Below are 24,962 nucleotides of genomic sequence, written 5' to 3' on the forward strand. Positions count from 1 at the left end.
ATGCCTCTCCCTTCCCACACCCTTTAAAGAAGAAGTCAGCAGCACTTGGTTATATATTGAAATTCGAAAGCAAATTAAATTTTACGTAGTTAAATACTTATAATTAACACCAACAACACAACAGAACATACAACACAATATTAGGCAAACGATTAAGCAATAAGATTCAAGTCTAAAATAATAATATATTTTTTTCCGTGGAAGTACCCTCGAAATCAAATCTGTTATGGCTTGCAAAACGGCAACAAACTCTGCAACTACAGCAATTTTTCTAGGGAAGATTTATTTCAGTTATAGTTATAGTTGTCGTATAGTATAGACACAGGCTCGAGGCAGCAATCGTTAAGAAATCCGGACTGCACTTTGCTACGCGTAACGCCTAAAAAGCGTAATTTCTGTTGTTCTTCTATCGCAAACATATAGTTGAGGGTTGAGAGCACATCATAATTCATACGGACACCGTACAGAGCAATACAAGCACAGAGCGCCCACGGTCTTGTCAGTGCTGTCAGTGTTACTCTAACCTCAGTAAGAGGTACACGCGTACTCGCCCACGCGAAAGTTAGCGATCGTGAATATAATAAAAAGAAATTATTGTCTCAGTGCCGGATTTGTTTGTGTGTGTGATATGTGGTTTTGGTTTTCGCACGCGGTAAGTTTAGCTTTGATAACTTTTTTTGGAAATTAGCATGTGTCAAGTAATTTAAGTGCGTAAAGTAAGTTTAGTGTAAGGGCAGTTGGGCATTCAATCTAAAGTTTAGACTTAGTGTTATGTGTGTGTATTATGAATTATTTTTTAATGAACAAATGAATAATTTAATTAATGAATTAACTTCACGTGATAGACGGCAGATTAAGAAAATTAATGTCTTCTCTATAAATGAAAGGAAAATTTTATTAAGTAACATTAGTTCACTGAACTTGTATAGAATATTAACGTTTTTATTACTATTAATATCAAAAATATTATTTTGCAAGTGTATATCACTAGACAATTAGATATTCGATAATTTTCATATTTTTATCTCGTTTTCAAATTAAAAATAATACTTTATTTTGTTATATCTTCTACGTATCACTTGCCTATGAATATTTTAGTGTTTCGTATAAATACTGAAAAAAAATATTGTAATTAAAAATGTTTTTCGAAAAAGTTGTGAACCTTTATGGAAAATTGTACACGGAAATTGGTGGAGCATGTAGTGTTCAGAAAAGTTATTTTATTTCGGTGCTACGGTGTAACGAAAAGTTTTGGGCTAACAATTTAGGCACCAAAGTGAAAGCTGGCGACCAAATTGTCTAAAAGTTTTCCTCGGTATCATCTAAAAAGTTCTAAAGCTTCGTCTGTATTATATTCAAAAAAGTATGCTGTAAACAATATGAAATTTTTTGAAGGAATTTCTTTTCATGATGAACGTTTCCCGTGGACGTTGGACTGTAGATCTTCGGTTTATATTATTTTTATTCAGGACTCCCTAATATTTTCTGGGAAAAATTTGTTATTTATAAACAAAATGTGTAAAATGGTGTAGAGAGATGATCTTATATTATATTATGCCGTATAAAAACAAACCTCATAGACACAACGTAGGATTCCCTGTGTCGTGAAAATTAAGTTTCAAGCCCTCAGTTTGAGCACAGAAGTGTAATCAGGAAACTTGACCGGGGAATCAGCCCGACTCTCTGCGTATTCTCATCTTACGACCTGCGTCAATTTATATAGTTACCTATACAATTTGAAATCCAGATTGAAATATCGTTGCCGTGTTCATCACACAACTGTATAAACCACAAGGTTGCTAGCAACAAAGGGTATTGAAGTTCGCCTGTAGCACTATCGTAGTAACGAGAAGACACTTATACGAAGCGTTCCAATTTAGTCCTTTGAGGTAACGACGCGTCTACACCCAACCTCAGATAATACTCTAATCCTGTTTGTGATCCTTCAGGTAAAACCCTGTTCTATATTGATTTGGGTGTCAATAAGCGGCAGTGCCTTCTCACCATCAGGTGGACTGCATGCTCGTTTCCTACAATCTTATAAAAAACATCAAATCGTAGACCACGACTAAAATATATAAGATATTACAGAAACATATTAGAGAGATGCAGATTATGCAGTTAAAAAAGCAGTGGTTAAGACGCTCAGCCTTTTGATCGAGGGGTCCAAGGTTCAAATCCCAGGCTGTTTACGTTTATTTTTTTTAAAGTTATAACGTGTGTATTAGAAATTAATCATCACTTGCTTAAGCGGTGAAGGAAAACATCGTGAGGAAACTTGCATACCTAAGAAATTAAAACAAAATGTTTTCAAAGGTGTGAAGCCCTCCAATTCAAAGTGGTCAGCGCTGTGGACTATGACCTAATTTTTCTCATTCTGAGAAGAGATCCGTGCCCAGCAGTGGAAAAGCAGCAGTAATGGCTTGATGATGATGATGAGAAAATATATTTACAAGCCGACATGGCTGGCCAGTGGCAACCACAAACCTGCACTTACTTTGATACTTTATCGTTATCTATCTTTTTTTTTAAACGCCTTCTACACTCACAGCCCCACACTAAGATTCCCTGTGTCGTGGGTGCCATGGACACATACATAGACAAGTACACAAATACCCAGACCCAGAAACAGAAACCTAAATTCATTATTTAGATATCTGTCTGGCAGGGGATCGAACCCGGGACCATTTGCGCGTCAGACCGGTACGGTGGCGGCTCCGCCGTCGTATCTGTAACGATAAATTCAATCCAAATGGGCAACAGCGCCTTTACGTATTTTTGTATTAGTGGTAATGGCTATCACAGTTTAAGGATTGTCCCACAAATAAAACGAATGGGTTTAGGATTTTATGTTTAGAGGCATTGAATTTTAGTGTTTGCTACCCATACATATCTGTAACATTTTTAATTGACCAAGAGCGAGTCGAACCCGCACACGTAGGGAATGTTATCACCATTTTTTTTTTACTTTTGTACTTGCATAGCAGCAATAGAATAGCAATAGAAATGGGCGGCCACTGCGATAATTACTCTCCGTGAACCGATGCTAATCACAAGGCCTGTGTTGACGAAGTTTTAGTCACAACTCATAGGACTAATAAGGATTTTATCGCCTATTATCATAATGCAGTAAATGTATTTAACACAATGCTGTATTCTCTTGTGATACAATAAACTTTTTTTGTTATAATGCTCCTGTTAGTAATTTGTCAAACACAGCAGCACTTAACACTGCTGTTATTAGACAGAAATTATTAGATATAAAACGTATATCTATGTATGTTTTTATTATATTCAAATTTTAAGCACATTTATATAAATGCACATTATGTTTACGTTAGCATTCACGTAGTAGGCGTGTAGGCTAAAGTAAACATAATGTGTTTAGTGCGACGCTAAAGACAAATGTGTTTTATGAGCGGACGGATGGGCGGCCACTGCGATAATTACTCTCCGTGAACTGCTGCTAATCACAAGGCCTGTGTTGACGTAGTTTTAGTCAGAACTCGTAGGACTAATAAGGATTTTATCGCCTATTATCATAATACAGTAAATGTATTTAACACAATGCTGTATTCTCTTTTTTATAAAATATAGGAGTAGCAGACGAGCATGCAGTCCACCTGATGGTAAGTGGCTACTGCTGCCCATGGGCATCTGTAATCATCCCCAGATAGGATTAGATATTCTTACTTAAGGTCGGCCACAGATGCGCCGCTACCCCTGAGGACTAAGCTGGAATGCCTCGGAAAAGTCTGTCTCCCTTACCACACCCTTCAAACCGGAACACAGTAGCGCTTAACACTGATGTTATTTGACAGAAATTATTAGATATAAAACATATCTATATTTATGTATGTTTTATTATATTCAAATTTTTAAGCACATTTATAGAAATGCACATAATGTTTACGTTAGCATTCATGTAGTAGGCGTGTAGGCTAAAGTAAACACAATGTGTTCAGTGCGACGTAAAGACAAATGTGTTTTATGAGCGGACGGATGAGCGGCCACTGCGAAAATTACTCTCCGTGAACCGCTGCTAATCACAAGGCCTGTGTTGACGTAGTTTTAGTTAGAACTCGTAGGGCTAATAAGGATTTTGTCGCGTCGCTTTATCATATTTAGCAAATTAACTCCAGGTAGGATTTTTACTCCAGCATCTTTATATGAGATGTGATCAGCATATTGTCAACTGTTAAATTCATTTTAGATCGTCTTTTCTGCATGTATATTTCGTGTGTGTGAAAATTTAGTGGATCATCTGAGATTCGAACCTAGAATCCATCAAATGAAAGGTTGATTTCACTGGGCTATCACTGCTCTTTACCAATGGACTATAGTAAAGTGAACATAATGTGTTCAGTAGAGGCCGCTAAAGACAACTGTATTTTATATGTATAAATACATATATGTTTTTATTATTTTCAAATTTTAGGCACATTTATAGAAACGCCATGGCGTGTAGACTAAGTAAACATAATGTGTTCAGTGCGACGCTATAGACAAATGTGTTTTATGAGCGGACGGATGGGCGGCCACTGCGATAATTACTCTCCGTGAACCGCTGCTGTGTGTGAACAAGGCCTGTGTTGACGTAGTTTTAGTTAGAACTTATATATCATAATGCAGTGAATGTATTTAGCGCAATATTCTTTTGTGATACAATAACCTGTTCTTACTCGTACATATTTGAGTCATAGACTAAAAATAGGTACCTACATAAAATAATTACTATCTGTATTATAAGAAACTTATTGCCTTTTGTGTCTGTTTGAGTTGAGAACCCTCTTGGGTTTTGTATATCGCGATCGGTCTAATTTAAGCAAGATAAGAATAGTATTGGCAAAATTTTATCTCCGCTTTCAGGCTTCGCAGCAAGTTCAATAGTCTGTTATGGTCCTCCTTATTGGATAGTAGACGCTATTGTAGGGAAACCTTATTGGAGGGAATACACACGGTTTATAAATTTAACGTTGGTTGGCAAATACTCATTATCTACCTCTACCAATCTGCATTGAAACATTGTGGTAGAATGTATCATAAAAAGTTAGCAGCAAAAGGTATTATTACATAATAGCAATAGGCTGGTACTCTTTTATCCACGACTTACTGGATCTATACCTAGACCTATTGGATCAATGGTAGATATTCCAACCACCTACTCATTTAAACTATATATTTCGATCGTTTAATACAAATAAATTATTAAAATAACATAATATAATATTAAATATTTTTGTTTCATCTACGAGTATATACTTACTTAATGGAATTTTGTTGCCTTGAATATCTTGTATGGTTGAATATACATTAGAACGTAACACAAAATTCCAAGTCTGTATAGCTGACTAAGAAGCTAATTGTATCAAGCGTTACTCTACGGAAATCCATGCTATTTAGTTAAGATTAAAACTACTTCGCAACAATCCGCTACAAATATGTATGATGGTATGTATTTTAAACCATGCAGTACAATTCGAGTACTTTGAGGGAGGGAGGGTGGTACATACTGCATGGTTTAAACTATATACCATCATACATATTTTAGCGGATTGTTGCGAAGTAGTTTTAATCTTAACTTAATGACTAAGAAGCAATATAAGCTGTCAAACATTGCCGAAATTCGCCATACTTAAATTGTATTATAATGACTTACAAACAACGAAGTTGACGGCTCCTTAAGTAACTAAGTACTTCAGTCCATTTAATTTCCGCTCAAGAAACGGAAAACCGTAATGCAAATTCAATTCATGATTATTTAATAAATGTAGCTTACGTTCCCAATGCAAATTACCATTGGATCCTATTAATTAACGACCACCGCTGGTCTTAATAGACTTTTGTAATTAAATGCTAAGTTGATATTTCAGAAATTATATAATTAATGAGAGTCAAGACTAGTTAGGTCAAGGAAATCTTAGGACCATCGCTAAACTTATTTCTGACTTTTAATAACATTGTTCAGTGCTACTGAGTTCTGTTTTAAAGGTTGTATTTTTTTAAAATCAAGTTTATTAGTCATCGTGGTGCCACGAATAAAGTGACTTCGACTAAAGCCTAAGCAGTAATAGCCTGGCGGTCGAAAGTCGGTCTTTCGATCGAGGGATCCCCCGTTCGATACCCAGGCGTATCTCTGATTTCTAATTAGTAATTAATTATTTCTACTCGGGCTAATGAACAATAAGGAACACAAGCCTCTGTTACATCTTATAAGAGCAAACGGTGTAGTAGTACTAACCCTTCCACCTGAGACAAAACTCTTACAAGATAAACCAATAAACAGCGTTGACATTTAATCCTTAGGGACAGCAACATATGCTGTCATATGGTCCCTATGGAGACATATGAGGTCCCTAAGGAGATGTATCGAACGTACGAAAAGTATTTTGACTTACTATTTTTAACGAAACAACATTATGATATGATACTTTCTGAAGGCTTTTAATGTAGAGTTCATGGGAGGCTATACTTAAGACGATAAGGTAAGATAGAGATAAAAAATACATTGTCATTTTCTTTGCATTAGGAGCGCTCTACCGTCTTTAAATATTTAAATATAATTACCGCTTCTTATAAAATATTACAGAAATGTAGAAAATTTCATTATATCACAAAATTATTCTTCAATACTGTTAAGCATTTGAAACGCTTTTGTTTAAGACATTGTTATCACCCGCATGCAGTCCAGACCAGAAAAGCCTAGGATTAGGCACTAATAGTTTCCTTTTAAGCGAATCGTATAGACGAGAGCTGTGTTTTGGGTTTTCATAAACTATAGAGTCTCTTACTTACGATCTTATAAGATTTTTTTATTGTGTTAAAGTAGCAAGCATGCAGCCCATTTCATGCAAAGTGGCTGTATTCAACCTCATTTAAGTTTATATTTCCAATCGGCCACAAATTCGTTGCAATCAAAATTGTAACGTCTCGAATAACGTTTCTTACCAGACACTTCAGTAACACAGTATAGTTTAATCTTATATATAAAATGCTCGTGTCACAATGTTAGTTACCGTACTCCTCCGAAACGGCTTTACAGATTTTCACCAAATTTTATATGCATATTCAGTAGGTCTGAGAATCGGCTACTATTTATTTTTCATGCCCTTAAACGATAAGGGTTGTTCATCCTTTACATTTTTTATTTATATGGCAAGACAACATTTGCTGGGTCAGCAAGTACTTTAATAACAATTACTATTTAAGGTACAAATAGAATAGATGTGCCGCCAAAGTCCAAAAAAGTATGTTGTTTATAACATAAAAGTATTTATCATTGTTGTTTCATTGAATATTTATGCCAAACTCGAGTGGTACCTAAATTTCATCGACGAATGAACAGAATAAACCTCCAGAACACAGCATCGAAAACACAGCTATAAAACTAGGATAAATCCACGATGACATTTGCTACGATCTATAAAAGTAATAATCTTTCTATAATCCAGATATTTCTCATTAAACTTTATAAGGCAATGTGCAATGAATAAAGTAAACACGGTTCAGTGAGCATTGTGGCTGAAAAGTAGGTTGAGGATTTACTCCGATAAATATAGCTTTGTTAAGAAAATGTTTTTAGCATAAAATTAAGGTCCACTTTATCTATTTTTTCAGGTCAAAAACTGTGCGTACCTATTAAGGACATAGGTCAAGTGGTAGGGCTAGTACCGTTAGTATAATATAGTGAATATTTTGGTTAGTAAATAAATATAGTTCAAAAAACTAAAAAACACGCTTTTATGATAAAAACAACTAAAAAGTAGAAAATAATTTTCAATCTAGGAATCAATTAAGGAACAGTAAATTGTATAATTGTGGAAAAAGTGTGGGGTGCTTTTCGAAAATTAATAAGTGGAGCACTCCACGCTTTTTTCACAACCTTTTTTCACGACCTAACTGAAAGCGATTTCCGAAAATTCGCACGAGTAAGCGATTTTGGAAGCATGCTTATCGCTTTGAATCTTTCTCTTTCAAAGGCTATTCCCACTGGTCTCTGTAGCGTTCGAGTTTAAACACATTCTTGCCACTGTTTTGGCATAAGTATTGTGTTGCGAGACTAAAATTGCCAAAAAAAGATTGAATTTCACAATTTGTTTCCTATTGACAGCTTACGTTAGCTTAAAGATTGTATATAAATATTTTTACACAATTTAATATATTTAGAAGGTGCTAGAACCTTTTGTGGTTCGACTCCGGCGGCACTACCGCCACACCTATTTCTGCCTAATAACAGCAGTGTTAGGCGCTGCTGTGTTCCGTTTTGAAGGGTGTGGTAAGGGAGACATACTTTTCCGAGGCGTTCTAGCTTAGTCGTAAGTCATATCTCTTACTTTATAGTCCAGCTGGGCACCTCCTTCTCCTATCTCACAATCTCCTCGTGTTATACCCTTGGCCAAGTGCGAATTGGTAGACTTTGACTTTTGAGAACTTTTTAAAGATCTCTTAAATCTTTAGAGCGTAGGTTTCATGTTTTCCTTCACCGTTAAACAAGTAATATATAAGTTTCTCGTATTAACTAAAGTGTACGCGTCTAATTTTAATATCTTCATATGTAAACATTCATGTTTGCTTGACATCAAACAGGATTCTCATTTATATATAGAGTACTTTAAATGAACTTATTTACATATTTGATTTAAAATGATTGAAACTCGCAGTGAAAGTCTCTAAGCAATGTTCTCCACTCATTTGAAGCGCTTGTGGTTCCAGGTTCGGTGTCCCCTTCTGTGTGCATATTTTGTAATAGTCATTTTTTATGGCATCTACTAATCGACTAAATTTGAAAAATACAAGTAACACGCAAGTATTCCACGCACGCACTTAATGGTATGTAGCCACTGCTGGTTATCTGTAATCAACCTCAGATAGAGTTGAAGTCCTATATAAGATTGACAAATGCGTTGGTACCCCTGAGGAATAAGTTTGAGCCTCGTGTAAGTGTATCTTACAACACCCTTTAAACCTTAGCAACGCGAAATACTGGCTATAGGACAGAATTAATTGATTATAGTATATTATTACTAGCTGACCCGGCAAACGTTGTATTGCGATATAAATTAAAAAATGTTAAGGGTGAACAACCCTTATCACTTAGGGGTATGAAAAATAGCTAGTAGCCGATTCTCAGACCTACTGCATATGCATATAAAATTTGGTGAAAATCGGTAAAGCCGTTTCGGAGGACTACGATAACTAACATTGTGACACGAGAATTTTATATATGAGTAAATGTGATTTTTTAACCGACTTCCCAAGGAAGAATGATTAAATATTCGACACGTATATTATCGAAAAAGTTTGCTGAATAGAAAGGCGTAAAAGCGAATGGTTTTACTGTATTATTTCCTTACAAAACAGGATAATAATACACATATGATATAAATATTATAGTGTACTGTAGTACATTCCATTTGGAAAGGGTTGTGAAGGGATTTTGTATGGTAAAAGGGTTAGTGTGATGACATCGCGTGTCAAAGCAGTCTTCTAACTGGGAAGGGCCAGAATTCGATTTCCGGTCAAACAATTCGTGAAGCACAAATGTATAAATTTTTTTGCCAACACACATATTTGACGGACTTGTGATATCCTAAATTGACCTCTATCTTTTTCGTAAGTCGACAATCGTAATCGTAAGTAAGCAAAGTACAACGTACTGAATATGCATATAAAATTTGGTGAAAATCATTACGGTAAATTAGTACGGTAACTAACATTGTGACACGAGAATTTTATATATAAGATTAACCCATGAATAATTTATTATTAAACTCAAATCCCAACACAACATAGGAGAGAAAAGAAAAACTCTTCAAACAGGGCGAGTTTTGTAAAATAATTTCAAAAAAAATTTTTGCCGACCTTACTGACTCCACTCCACCGACATGACTCTTATAATGTTGGACCCTGTTAACAAAGCTACGCCCATGTCCAAACCCATAGGAAATCACTTTTTATGACTAATCTTCAGATAAGTCAACATACCTAAATAATATTATGACTAATACCTATAATTAATCCACTGTAACTATACCCTATAATCCGTCATAATTTCAAGCCTCGCACCTAAATTTAATAAATTGGGACCGAACATGAATTGAATATTGAACAATGGTCTGTCCGTCTGTTTTAGAACGTTATAATATTATCTGTCCCTTCGTCTACAGGGTGTTCTCGGAACCATTAATTTGTCTATTCAAAGCGACCTACGCCTGACGTTGTGTAATTTAATAACGTTTGTACGTACCTTATATACCTATACCGTTATATACCTATATGAAAGCATATTTACTTATGAAAGTAAATATACTTTCATATGGGTATATAACATGAGTTTCTACTCAGGAATATATGTGGCCAGTGCGTATTTATTTATTATTACATAAATGTATAGTCCGCGTAAAACTGCTAGTCCGTCCTGTATATAGAAATGATTCGCGTCGCCATAGCAAATTGTATGAGTACAACTGCTCGCAACAACTTCAGAGCGGACTAGTAGTTTGGTGCGGACTATATATAAATATAGTAAAAAATAATAGGACTATGCCGCAATTTCGGCAATAAGTAAATATCGGAATAATATCTTGATTACACAACTGAAAGATAAGTAACATAGATTTTAATATAGATAGCTTTAAAATTTATATCCATCCATCCATCCCATCCATCAGTCTTTTGAGGTCCACTGCTGGACATAGGCCTCCCCTAATTCAAATTCAAAAATTTATATATATACGTATAAAATTAAAAAATTGGACTATAAAACTAAAAACCAGTAGGACCGTATAACGTTTAAAGAATGCCGTCAAAAACTTTCAGGTTTATTGTTAAAATCTCATTCTAATTTCTTTTAGCGCAAACTCTGCAATCTAAAATTTTATATGCAATATCCGTCTCATACGGAAATCGCTTCCAATGCGCTAGAATCTTCGAAAACTTACCGTCTCTATCAAATAGATTAGTTACCGTACCTTTAAAGTCTTTTGATAATATCGGCCCGTATTCAGCCAGATCCACTAACTACTTCAGAAAGAAATACCCGATTAAATTCTGCACATCCAACTTTGGGTGCAGTGGATACTTGAAACGGAAATACGTGAAACGGTATATAAAAGTTCCATTCCTACTTCGAACGTAATTTAGTTGCGAAAAGAACTAATTTGGAAAGGCAATTTTTAAATGGGTAAAAATTCTTTTCAAATAATAACATTCACAATATCGGCCCACATTTAATAGCTACTCGTAAGTACTTCAAACTCCTTCGAACGTAATGTATTTGCAAAAAGAACTAATCGGGAGTAGCAATTTCTAAATAAGTAAGATTCTTTTCAAATAACAACATTCACAATATGGTCTCACATTCAGTAGTTACTCTGAGGTACTTCAAACTCCTTCAAAAGTTATTTATTTCCGAAAAGAACTAGTCGGAATTTGCAATTATTGAATACGGAAGATTATTTTCAAATAATAAGATTCACAATATCGGTCCACATTTAGTAGCTACTTTGAAGTACTTTAAACTCCTTCAAATGTTATTTATTTGCAAAAAGAACTAAGCGGAAATTGCAATTTTTAAATACGTAAGATTCTTTACAAATAATACGATTTACATCGTCCCACATTCAGTAGCTACTCTTAAGTACTTCGAAAAGAAATATCGAGATTTCTTCACGAACTTTGAAGTTGCAGTCTATACTTGAATCGGAAATACACACGAACATTAAAGCTTTATTTATTCCTCTTTAGTAATTTAATAATAATAATAATAAACGTTTATTGCCATAATAACACAGTTTACACAAAGAATAAATGTACATTTTACAGTAATATTAATATGACAAAAGGAATTCGGCTCAGCTTTGCTGTCTCAGAATCAGGGATTCGAGTAGCGCTGTTTTTCAGCCGCTCCTATAATCCCTGTGGTGTTAGGTGGGATAAGAGGATAGTCAGCCGTGGGGCATCTCCTGAGTTTTAAAATCCAAGCGTGTGTGTGTGTGTGTGTGTGTGAGTGTGTATGTACGTATTTGTAGGTTAATTAATGTGTTTAATTAGCATTAAAGAACTCCTTTATTGGTAGATATTTATTTCTTTATTTATTTCTTCTAAACAATTCTTAGCCAGAGGTTAGAATCTGTGAAGTATTTGTACGAGTAGGTGGTGAAATTCTTCGTATTCGAGTTCGAAGTCATAATGTTGCTGTGTTCTTATATTTAAAATCAAAATACTACTACTTTTACGTTTAAAGGGTAATGGTTTATTGTTCTTCAAATAAGTGTTATGTTTTTAACAACAATATTATTATGAGTAGTAAAAAAAATGGTAATTTAATTGAACTCCGTAAGGTCTGTTTTATTTGTAGGACAATATGTGGTCAAAATATTAAATTTGCAAACCTCAAAGAATCTGTGATTTATGTGTTACATAAACTGATATCGATTATCCCACTCGTAACTTCAGCTGCCATTAAACTTCAAGCTGGATAGCGTGAAATGGAGCTATTCAACTATTGCGAATAGTCCATTCAACTATTTTCAACAAAAGAACAAACAAATATTCAATTGACTTTCGCAAACTGCTTTCACATTCGAATTCAGTAAGGATGCGTTCAGTTTATGTTTGTTTTTATATGATATAGGAGTAGCAGACGAGCATGCAGTCCACCTGATGGCACCTGATGGTGAAAGGCTTTTGCCGCTCATGGACATCTGTTATAAACCCAAGATAAGATTAGATTCCTATCTGAGGTCGGTCACTAATGCGCTGCTACCCATGAGGATTAAGGAATGCCTCGGAAAAGTATATCCCTTACCACACCCTTCAGACCAGAACACAACAGTATTAACACTGTTGTTATTAAACAGAAATAGGTGTGGCAGTTATGCCGCCGGAGTCGAACGGGGTCCTACCATCTTCGATGTAATGTTTTGTGAATTTAGGACAACTCTAACATTATTATTCATTTAGAAGAAAGTATTCCGACGAAACAGGTGCACTGGGATTCGTAAAACGTAATCGTAAGAAAAAGTCGTTAAAGCCTTTTTAGGATTATTGATGTCGTCTTATCTTCTCTTATCTTCGTATAGCATTATGTTACTGCGTGTGTTTTTATAATAAGAAACCTCGAGGAGAAAATAAAATACAATGAATGAAATAAAGAATTATTCATTTGTAAAAATGTAAAAATGCATATAAGACTTTTAATATTTTTCATTTGAAAATCGATTATAGCTACTATTATAACTTTGTACTTTTGTTACTAGAAGTTAGGAAAATTCGTCATTTTAAATCGAATGTATGATTTTACTTGATTATGGTATTGTCTAGTGATGTCCTATTATATTTATAATCGATCATACTCGATCAATGAATTTGTGATCAGTTTGAGTAGGATAAGTTTTTTTTTTATATAATATAGGAGTGGCGGACGAGCATACAGTCTACCTGATGGTAAGTAGCTAGTGCCGCTCATGGACATCTGTAATAAACCTCAGATAGGATTAGATATTTCTACCTGAGGTCGGCCACAGATGCGCCGCTACCCCTGAGGACTAAGCTGGAACGCCTCGGAAAAGTCTGTCTCCCTTACCACACCCTCCAAACCGGAACACTGCAGCGCCTAACACTGCTGTTATTAGTTAGAAATAGGTGTGGCGGTGGTGCCGCCGGAGTCGAACCTCAAAGGATTCTACCACCTTCAGACTTCAATTGCAAACTTTGTCGAGCTTGCAGTCCACTCGATCGTAAGTGTTCATTTTCGCCGTGGACATCTGTTACTAACTCCATATAAAACAAAATCTGCGAACCCGATCACAGAAGCCTTGCTTGCTGCTTCTGATGACTAAGATAGTCGAGCCTTAATGTAAGTCAATCTTCATCCACATCCTTCTACTGAAACGCAGAACTACTTTACGCTAAAATAAGTGTGGCATTGCTATCTTTCAGGTTGAGCTATACTGGTAGGGCCTTGGTAGAGCCAAAGTGGTCTTTCAAGATTAGATTTTTAATTTATATTTGTTGCAAAAATTAAAAAGTTTCTTTCAGCCATATTTTATCTGAACTGTTCATACTTGTGCGACACAAATTGTGAAAATTGAAACATACGTGAAAATTTTGCGAAATTTTCTACATTTGGGACATTATTCCAAATCCGCATTCCCCAACAATAGAATGTTGAAAACCTTTGCATCAAATAGGCGGAGCGGTGTGGGTGACATGACAACAGGTTTAATTGATAGCTTTGTTTGTTACTCTTTGTGGTATTAGAGGCTTTAGGTAACAAAGGCTTTATTTTTTTAATTTGTGAAAATTTTACATGTCAGTGCCATGCGTTCAATTATTTAATATATATAATTCAAGCTTCGGGACGTAAGCTAGATATTATTATGTACGAGGTCTGCTTAAAAAATTATCGCGAATTTAGAATTTCCGCGGGTTACGTGTATTCGATTTATGATTTATGCGTTATGTAGGTTCAGTAAGGATGCGTGAATAGTAGTGAGTCCCTCATTTACACCGAAGGGTTCGTCCAATTTGAATGTGCCGTTAATTTTTTACAACTGTTTTGCTTAGAGATGTTTCGGCTCTTCTTCGATTTTTGCCTATTCCAAAAAATGGATCAAATGATCTGTATCAAATTTTGTGTAAAAAATAAAAGTGTGGCATATGGGACTACCTTGGATCGAAGCAACATTTATCGGTACCTATGATGTACGAGTATATTGAATCTGGTTCATTATCAACATATTATTGTTCCACTGCTGGACACGGGTCTCAGAATGCGAAGGATTAGGCCATAGTCCACCACGATCGCCAAGTGCGTATTGGTAGACTTCACATACCTTTGACTTTTTTATATATATCTCTCAGGTATGCAGGTTTGCTCACGATGTTTTCCTTCGCCGTTCAAGGAAGTGATAATTAATTTCTAATACGCACATAATTTTGAAAAAAAAACAGTGGTGCGTGCCAGGGATTTGAATCTCGGACCCCTTCGGATTTGTTCTCCAAAAAATTATCATTTTACATAAGTGTTCTTGAAAGAGACAATTTAAATCAATAATAATCTAAAAATACGCCGTACTATTGATTTTATAATATTACTGTAATTTACTTTCAGAGCTACGAGTAATTTTCTCCTATTACTGAATTACCGATAAACATGAAAAATGTTTATTCTAAAACACATATTTATAAAGCTCTATATCTAAACAAAAGGAAATATATTCAGTAGGTCTAAAAATCGGGTACTATCTATTTTTCGTACCCCTAACTGATAAGGGTTGTTCCCTTAACATTTTTTTATTTATATGGCAACACAACGTTTGCCGAGTCAGCTAGTAATTATAATATAATAAACAAATAATAAATTTATTTATTAACACAATGCGACTGTTCTGAACAAACGTTCTCAAAATTTTATTGCGCTGTGAGAAATAAATTTTATAAGATCACAGTAGGAAGCCAAAAGGCATCCTTACTAAGGCAATGCTGAACTGCTGCCAAGACGATTCCTGTAATACGCTTCAAGAAGATACACTCAGCTTTTCAGACGCTGTAAATTTTTATTTTGTTTCGAAATTTATTTTTCTGTTAATTTATGTGCCTTTCTTAGAAAAATTTGAAGGAATTTGCTTTTCTTTTATGAATTTGAAGGACGGACGAGTAAATTCACCTCGTAAGTGGTACCTGAGCCCATGGACATCTATAATTAATGTCAGATGGGATAAGAGTCCTATCTGAGGTCAGTCACATATTCCTCGCCATCCATGCGGCCTAAGCTGTAAGGCCTCGGAAAAGGAAGCCTCCCTTTACAACACTCTTTAAACAGAACACATGAGCGCTTGCGCTTTAAACAAACACTCCTGTTATTAGGCACAAATCAATTTGATGGTGATTCCGCATGAGTTGAACCACAAAGGATTCTACCAACTATAAAATTGTTTTTTATCTCTAAAAATTACGGAGACGAAGCCGGAGGCTGTTCCCTCTTATATTCATATACAAAACGAAAATACTACTTTTTATTTTAATTTAATCGCGAATAACTTTTCGAAAACTATTTCGTAGTATAACTAATTTCTAGGAAACATTAGAGAACTTGTTCAGTAGGGAAACCGTAGTGCGATTAAATAAACAAATGCGGCAATTACTTCGGAACGTCGAATGTTCCACGTACTTCAACGCTGTTATTATGACCATTAAGATTTCCACCTAACGTCCTTTTATTCGTAAAACGAAATCTATACTAATATACAAAATTTGAGTGTCCATCTGTAATTTAAACGTAACTGAAATTGCCTATGGTCTTCAATTTAAACATGACAAAATATGAAAAGCATTTTTTATTCTGTCTTTTTAGATTTAGACCTTAGAACCTGCTAAGCCGATTTTGATGAAACTTTCGGGTAACTAGATAAATATTAAAAAAAATAGCCCCGACTGCTTATAAATATATATTCTACAATAAAATACCTGACCACATTTTGAATCTCTATTTTGAACTAAGTGATTATTTGACTGACAAAATCGTGTGGTCTGAAGTAGTTCCAGCTCCACATGTACCATTAGGTTAACATTGTAAAAAAACATTTTTTTTATAGTTGTGTGTTATGGAGTTTCTTTCGCCGCTTCTTCTCCATAACGAAACACCTTGTAAAGTGGTGTTAGTTGTATTGACATTCAAAAAGTGCTCTGTAAAGAACCTATTTTGAATTAAAAAAAATGATTTGATTTGATTTGAGTCACTCCTACAATTTAAAAGAATTTAACGGTTCTCATATGTTAAAAACCGTCAAACCGAGCTGCAGGACGTGCCACATAATGAGACACAAACATTTTATATAGATAGTATACATACATTTAAAAATCTCCGAAGTCGAGTATTAAAATTAGAGGACTTCATACACAAAAAATCATTTAATTTTATTCCAAACAGAATTAGTGCTCCTTCGTAAAATCAAAAACCGCACACGAGTGGAACCGCTTGGTAAACGTAGTATACCATAAAATATTCATCCAGAAGCATTTTATTACAGTAATTTAGACGGTGAATAAATTTATTAGTCGTACATATAAATTGCCTTTGTGGCTTTATCTCTCTTATCAAGGTTAATTGCTGAAAAGTTTAGCGGCAATCCACTCAACATCAAACACGGGTCTAGGCCATCGGTTCCCAACCTTGTCTAAAATGGTTTACTGGTTGAATGCTATTCAAAATGTTAATAGAGTTTAAATATTACGACGTGAAGTAAGTTATTTTTTTAACTTTATGATTCCTGTGTAGAATAGAAACAATATATTATGGCCCGCTAGTGAATACTTGGGAATCACTGGCCTAGAAGATAACTTTTACTTCGTCCGATTTGACTAGACTATTTCATGTCAACTATTACGCTATTATTACAATTACAAGCAACTTTAACATTAAGTCAATGATGGCCTAGTGGTTAAAACTCGGATTCTTTATAGGGAAGTCCCGTTCAAACCCGGATTCAGACCTTTGATTTTTCAACTTGAACTTTTTAGATCTGTCAGGCGAGTAGGTTTTCTCTCAAGATACGAGCAAGTGATAATAAAGCATTCATAGCCTCCGAGGTTCAAATCCCAGGCAGCCACCTCTAATTTTTTAGTTATATGCGCATTAAAAATTAATTATCACTTGCATAAACGGCGAAGGAAAATATCGTGAAAAAATCTGCATACCTGAGAAATCTTAAAAAAAAAAAAGTTTTCTAAGGTTGTGTATGATGATGACGATAATTAGTGTGCAATAGATACAAAAATTAAGTAGATGAAAGGTGGTGGTGCGTGCCTGGGACCGAACCTTAGACCCCTCGATTGAAAGGCCAAGCTTCAACCACGAGGTCACCGTTTAATTTATTTAAACGTAACCTTTTAATCGAAGTAAACGCCCCACAAACTTACTGTAATGGAAACTCATCAGACTACAAAGTAAATTGAAAACAAACGCGGCCTACAAAATTATCATTCTCTGATTGAATTACGCGGTTTCATTTACTGATTGATTTGTTACGTAGGTAAGTTTGGCTTAGGCTATAAAACGTAGGTTTTCTAGTAATTAGATGAATTTCATTTTGTTTACGTACTCGTGGCTTGTAAATAAATATAATTTGGAAAGACTATCGAATTTTGGGTCTGGACTTTTGTTCAGGTTTGGTTTTAAAGGTTGTTAAAATCTCATAGTTCTTCCTAGTTTAACTACACAGGCCTCCGCTACCGCTACGCTTATTTCTGCTTAAAAATAGGAGCAACGTTAGGCGCAACTGTGTTCCGGTTTGGAGGATGTGGTGACGAGACTTTCCAACTTAGTCCCCAGGACTCTAATCTTAACTGGTGATTACATATCTGTAATGCATACGCAGTAGTAGAAGGTTACGGCTTAGTGTAGTGCACGCTCGTTTGTTATTTCTTAAAATAAAAAAAAAACTAAATCGTCCAACATGAATCAATTCGTTCGCAGTTTTGTCACAACACGTGTGTGTGTGCGTATCAAACGATACGATGCAAGCGGCACGCGTGCGATGGAGCACGCGTGTGAGTATAAGCACGCGTGACAAAATTGCTCCCTTACGTCCCTTTTCTTGTCACGCGTGTCAAGCCCTAAACTCGCATCCCACCAGCACACGTGAATTAACTCACTACAGTTTCTTAACCCGTGTTGTACGTATGACACGATAGGATACAAGAGACAGCAAAAGTACACAGAAAATCCGTAATAATATAGTATACGAAGGCAAAAAAGTACAAATGTACGAAGTACACAAAATGCAGATAATAAAGAGAGTACAAAATAACAGTAAAGTTCTGTGTGTGACTAGCAATTTTCGTTTGGTTTCATTTTTTGCTTCATTGCTTTATCAAGTTTTTTAGCAAAAAATAGGTCACCTATGGCGTGCTAGGGTTGCTGCTTCTTTTAAATATAATTATATTTCCCCCTAAATTCAACGTTATAAACCCATCGTTGTTTTACTGTTGAGTGTAGATCCCCAGAGTTTGTACGCAGAATCATTCATGATTGCCAAGGTGCCACCGCCACGTCTATTTCTACTTTGTAACATGAAGCGCTGGTGCGTTTGGGCTTATAGCCAATGCTTACCAGAGGTAAGGCAGGCGTGGTAAAGGAATCTAAAAGAGGCGTTGCAACTTAGTCCCCGCTGATAGCAAAATACCTGTAATCGACTTAAAAGGCTGCTACTTCGAAAACAAGTTTATAACTTGATTTCTTAAATCGTTTAAACTTGTTCTTAGCAAGAATATGAAACTACCATTTCTTTATGGATCTTATTAGTCCATCTTCCCTGGACATCTTCTTGAATCAACCCAAGACCAGAGATAAGTCAGTCAGCCACAGATGCAGCTCTGAGGGCTAAGTTGAAACGCCTCGCCTATATACCTCCCTTTTTCATTCTATCTCGTGATATCCTGTATTCCCCGAGCCCCAACCCTACGTGACGTCGTAGATTAATTAACAGTTTCAGACCACTTTTATTAGCGGAACGGGAGTATTGCGGGTTGAATTGACTTTATTCTGATACTAGATTAAAAGTCATCAACAATTCCCGCTTCGAGTCTGTTACGCAGATTGCATATCTAGGCATAGTTAGTATACATAGTTACAGCTGACAGGCTTCGTCAATCCATGAAGATCCCACTGGTGGGCGCGGGTCTCCTGTCAGTAGAGGGGAAATTATGTCATAGCCCATTGTGCTGGCTAAGTGCGAATTGGTAGACACACTTTTGAGAACAGGACACTTGTTGAACTCGAGTTTGTTCCCGATGTCTTCTTTCGCCATTATAGCGACTGATTTTTATAACGCTCATATTTTTATCCCCAATTTAATTTTTTTTCTTTATTTTACATTGCACGACAAAAGTTACGGAACCAAAGTTGTAGCTACTTCAAGCCTATTTTCTTTGAGACTAATTGTTTTTTATATTTTCTCTGTGCAACGAATAGTTTTCCTAATAGAGCGTAAAAACGATTTTCACCCCGTTTTCAAGATGGCGAACAAAAAACAGAATGGCGATCCCACAAACATTAATTTAAATTTAAAAAATCCATTTGACATTCAATAAATAAAATTGCGTCCTCTGACTTAAAATTTAACTTTTCTACGAACTATATCTTAACTTTTCTACGAACAAGATCAAGTTTTATATAAAATGTACTCTATCATCAAGATGCCTAAAAACAGTTGAGTTAAGCAATCTCATCTACGAAAGTGTTTTTTCCAGACATTTGTTTTTGTATAAACTAGTATTAGTACCAGACAACAGACCTTCTACATAGCTGAAATAAAAGATCCGAGATTAATTTGGTTCTAGACAAATGAATTGGAAATGATCTCTCCTACGTTTCACTGACTCAAGCCCATTTTGGTTTTTCAAAGTTTACGGGTGAGACCTTTTCGCGGCAAAAACCAAGCTTCTAATTTCCAGGAAATTCCTTTGCCTGTTTGTGAATGTCCCGTAAAAATAGTTAAGATGTTTCCAGGAATATCCGAATGGGTGAAGAACATCCATACATACAACAACAACAATATATTTCAGTTGAAGTATTCCGATGACTTCGGGAATACATACGTTGTAGTACTCGTATTTCTGAATCGATTAATCCTATATAATCCCACTTGGTATAGGCCTTAATCCGGTATTCTGATCAAGTGACAAATCATAAATGGTCTCTTTTTGATTTTTTTAAACAACTACATGTTATTTAGCATTTGTAGGTTACTTTATAACGTTTTACTTTTCCGTGTGATAATTAAAATATTAAATGATTATTTCATTTAATAAGCACATAAAGTCGGTAAAGTTCAAGTACTTAAGATTGAAATTCGGACTAGGTAGTACCTATTAGAATAGATACAACATCATAAAACCGTAAAGTACACACTATTACTATCTCATTCGATGTAAGCCAAATACTAAGTAAACATCTTACTCCTCTCACCTCTGCCAGTAGCTCACAACTTTGTTAGTCAAACTCGCTCGAACGTAAGCCACATTTTGTAATTCAGATTTGTCACTGTTAGTCAACATCGTCGTTGTCATCGTTGACAACAGGATGCGACAATCGGCAAACATCTACATCGACGCTTTATAAAGTTGTCGACAAAATACGGAATTTATATCTCTATAGTCCGATTCATAATTAGGTGTCCAAAATGTAAACAAAAGACCTATCAAGAAAATGCGTTTCAAACAGTAGTTTCTTATTTTTGACGATATTAAATTAATAAAACAATAATAAAATATTAATCTAAATAAATTAAAATCAATTCACATTCTCCAATATTTATATTAACTCAATTTCGTTTCATACACTAGAAATAATATAAACAAGATTTATGGCAGCAAATTAAAATATGATAATGGTAACACAATCGGGATCCAAAACATTTTTTGTGCCGCCATTTTTAAATTTCGTAGTTGATGTCATTGTTTTTTATGAGCTTTTTATTCATTTTCGTGATCGTGGTCGAACTCGAATGTTTTCTCGTTTCATAGCGCGTTTGTTAAATAGTGTGTAATTATTAAGTATTAGTTTTTTGTTCAGTTTGTGAAAGTATTTGTTTCTTGGTATTTTTTTTGGGTATACCTGTAATCGTATTATGACAATGACAATGACACTTCTTTGTTTACTTTTTGGACACCTCATTATGAATCAGACTATATGTGTTTTTAGCGTATTCCAGGAAAAGTGAGGTACTCATAGAAATAGAAATTGGATAATCGATTACAACATGAATTATAAAGGTTCTAAAGACTGGTCACATTTGAGATGTTTATTGTTAATAAATTGTTAACATAATATTCAATTTCATTTTGCCAAGAAGTCATCATCATCATCATCAACCCATTACTGTCCCACTGCTGGGCACGAATCTCCTCTCAGAATGAGAAGGATTAAGCCATAGTCCACCGCGTTGGCCAAGTTGGTAGATTTCACATACCTTTGAAAACTTTTAAGATTTCTCAGGTATGCTGTTTTCCTCACGGTGTTTTCTTTCACTGTTCAAGAAAGTGATAATTAATTTCTAATACGCATATAACTTTTGAAAAATGCGTGCGTGCCTAGGATTTGAGCCTCGGACCGGATCAAGAGGCCGAGTTTCTTAACCACTAGGTTATCACCAAGAAGAATACTATGCTGTAATTTTTAGTTTTTGTAATAGTTAAAAGTGCTTGTAATATTAAATATACAACTAAGGATTAAAGCTACATGGTATCAAATATTTGTATTAATCATATATATATATTAACCATGTAACCCATGAAACAACACGAAACCTTAGCGAGTTTATGCGTCGTCTGTTTGTGTTGCCACTAGGTGTAGAAATTGTTGACACTAGCGACTGTTGACCTGCCGTTCTGTTGTTACAATTGTCACGTTGACTTGTTGGAATGATGCTAATAATTTATTCCTTCTGATTATGTATTAGTCTGTAATCTGGGCGCACAGGAGTGCCCGAATACGGCTATAATGTTATGCATGTTTATATTTTATTCAGATTATTTTATTCAGCATTAGGTTATCCTAGTATTCCAGATTCATACAAAACATTATTGTATTTAACTTAAAACTTAAGATAGACTTACCAAGTAATAAGACTATTTTTTGATGAGAGAAATATTTTTTTTTTTCTGTATACGCACAAGTTAGTGTTAGTTTATTTTTTATTTACAATTACAATATATATGACACATTTGTAAGGACATCCACGTACATACATCACAGGTAAGGGTAACTTTGTTTTAGTTTATTTTACGGCAAAATTAAGTAACTATAAGCATTTATAAGGTTGTGCGTTATTTAGCCTGTAACCTAGGGCCAGTTTGTTACCTCCTCAATTTCCCCGAACAAATAAAAACCTTATCCTGGACAAATATTATGCGGAGAAATGGAAAACCAACAAGACTTTTGCAACGTTTTTTATCGTAAATAGCTGGAAACAAGAAGCCATATTCCCAACGGATCATAATCCAAATATTATTTTTAGGTCAAAAAGTATTTTTGCCCTGATTTTTGTATCAGACGCCTTTGTACGCATGAAACATGACATAATATACATATTTAACTCCCTTAGGGTTGAGTTTCCAAATATAGTGAAATAGGTCTTTTATTAAGTCTAACCAGAAAGCCAAACACTAAGTTTCATAGAGCTTGTTTTAAAATTCAAATTTTTAAACAAACTTTCAGCCCCTATATTAGTCCCACAGGGGTGGAATATTAAAAAGTCATTTTTAATGGATGCCTGATTTATAAAAGGAATGTATCGACCGAATTTCACACTTCTAACTTAAGTAGTTTAGACTCTGCAATGACCAATCCGTCAGTCAGTCATTTTTTAAGTATAGATTTTAATCATTCACTATTTCACTGTCCAGCACACGACTAAGTGGCCGGTAAATAGTTTTAACGTAGTTTGTTCCTCTCAAACAAACTTACAAAGCTCTTTCTAAGTTAGTCAGATCCTTTTAGTAGCGACCTACTTATTTGTTCCTGAGTGTAATGGCGTTGCTTCTTTGTCAACAACCGATGCAAAAGTCACTATCCGATTCGATTGTTATCCGATTTTCACTACTTTGATTACAACTGAGTTTCACAAGTTTTAAGGAGTGGCATATCACTCTTAAGTTTAATATGGAATGGAATCACTACTTTTATGTAATTAGTTTACACAAGTAATATTATTGTTATTATTCGTATGCATATATTTTAAACAATCGTTTATAACGAGAAGAAGAAGAAGAGAGAGCTTATTTTTTGTCATATTTATTTTTTATATTTGTGATAGATGATATTTCGGAACTTTTATATTTTTTATATTTTCTGTCAAATAATTATATTATTCATCATTAAATTAAATTATATTATATATTTTTAATAATTTATCTCTCTTGTTATGTATTTGTTGTTATTATCGCTCTAGTTATGTAGTTAACATAGCAAATACTCGTCTCAGAGATCGGTAATAGTTTCAACCTAATTAGTCAGTGCATTTCCATCTATGTAGTATTGAGGTAGAAAATTGTTCCCACGCTAGTTATTCGATTTTTTCTATAAGGATCTCAATAATACATATAGCTTTACAGGTGACATAGACTAACTATTGATTATGATAATATACATAATATGCAATACAAAACTGACCATGTCATGTAATGATTAACATTGTAAATAACTGTTCCGTATCGTTTGAACGAAGTTTATTTCTTCTGAACACTATCTACCAGTGCTTTTCCTAAGTTAAACAGGCATGTCCATCTAGTGTTGACCCAGAGAGTTGTTTTCACGCGAGTTATTTTATTTACAACGCCCATAGATTAGTAAAGATTACTAGCTCCTAACAAGTAAATGTAACCTTTTGACAATTGTTACTGTCATCTATTTTTGTGGTTGAAAAATATTAAAAAAATGTAGTTTTCTTCGCACTTTTTCTTCTATTTCGTGTCTTTACTGCGCTTGTTGTCAATGTTCCGCGTAAATTACACCGTGACAGCCATTAAATGGCTGACAGAAATGTCAGCCGTTTAAGTCATTTAATGGCTTCCTTCAATTACAAGGCGGTGAAATATCTATACTTATCTATGACAACGCCATATAACTTATAACTTACGTGAAATATTAATCTTCAATGCTTAATATGTAATGATAATGTTAATGTTAACATTGTGAATAGATATTGGGTAAGGTTTGATAATATTAAGCTTAACATAGTAGATAAATGTAAGGTAACGTTTGAACGAAGGTTATTTCCCCTGAACAATAGCACGTACAACTTCCCAAGTTAGTCACTGCGTCCCCTAGTGCTGACCTAGATAATTGTTCCCGCTCGAGTAATTGCATTACTCTCTGTCACCACCCGGTTTTAGACTTAGTGTTTGTACTTTTTTAAAGATTGATGTAACAAACGAGTTGGAACCCATTTGATGTTACG

General features: G+C 34.8%; 1 protein-coding gene across 1 annotated transcript in view; it reads left to right on the top strand.

The window, feature by feature from the left end:
• Positions 1 to 499: 499 nt before the first annotated feature.
• The window catches only part of LOC140753365 (vascular endothelial growth factor receptor 3), a 79,019-nt gene continuing 54,556 nt past the window's right edge, over positions 500 to 24,962 (top strand). Inside the window, exon 1 of the mRNA XM_073087922.1 lies at positions 500 to 652. The gene's annotated coding sequence lies outside the window, so the exon portion shown is untranslated. The remainder of the gene's footprint in view (positions 653 to 24,962) is intronic.

Source organism: Epargyreus clarus, unplaced genomic scaffold, assembly GCF_041222505.1.
Source record: "Epargyreus clarus isolate Ecla_fem2 unplaced genomic scaffold, WU_Ecla_fem_2.2 ptg000026l, whole genome shotgun sequence".
NCBI classification, from domain to species: Eukaryota; Metazoa; Arthropoda; class Insecta; order Lepidoptera; family Hesperiidae; genus Epargyreus; species Epargyreus clarus.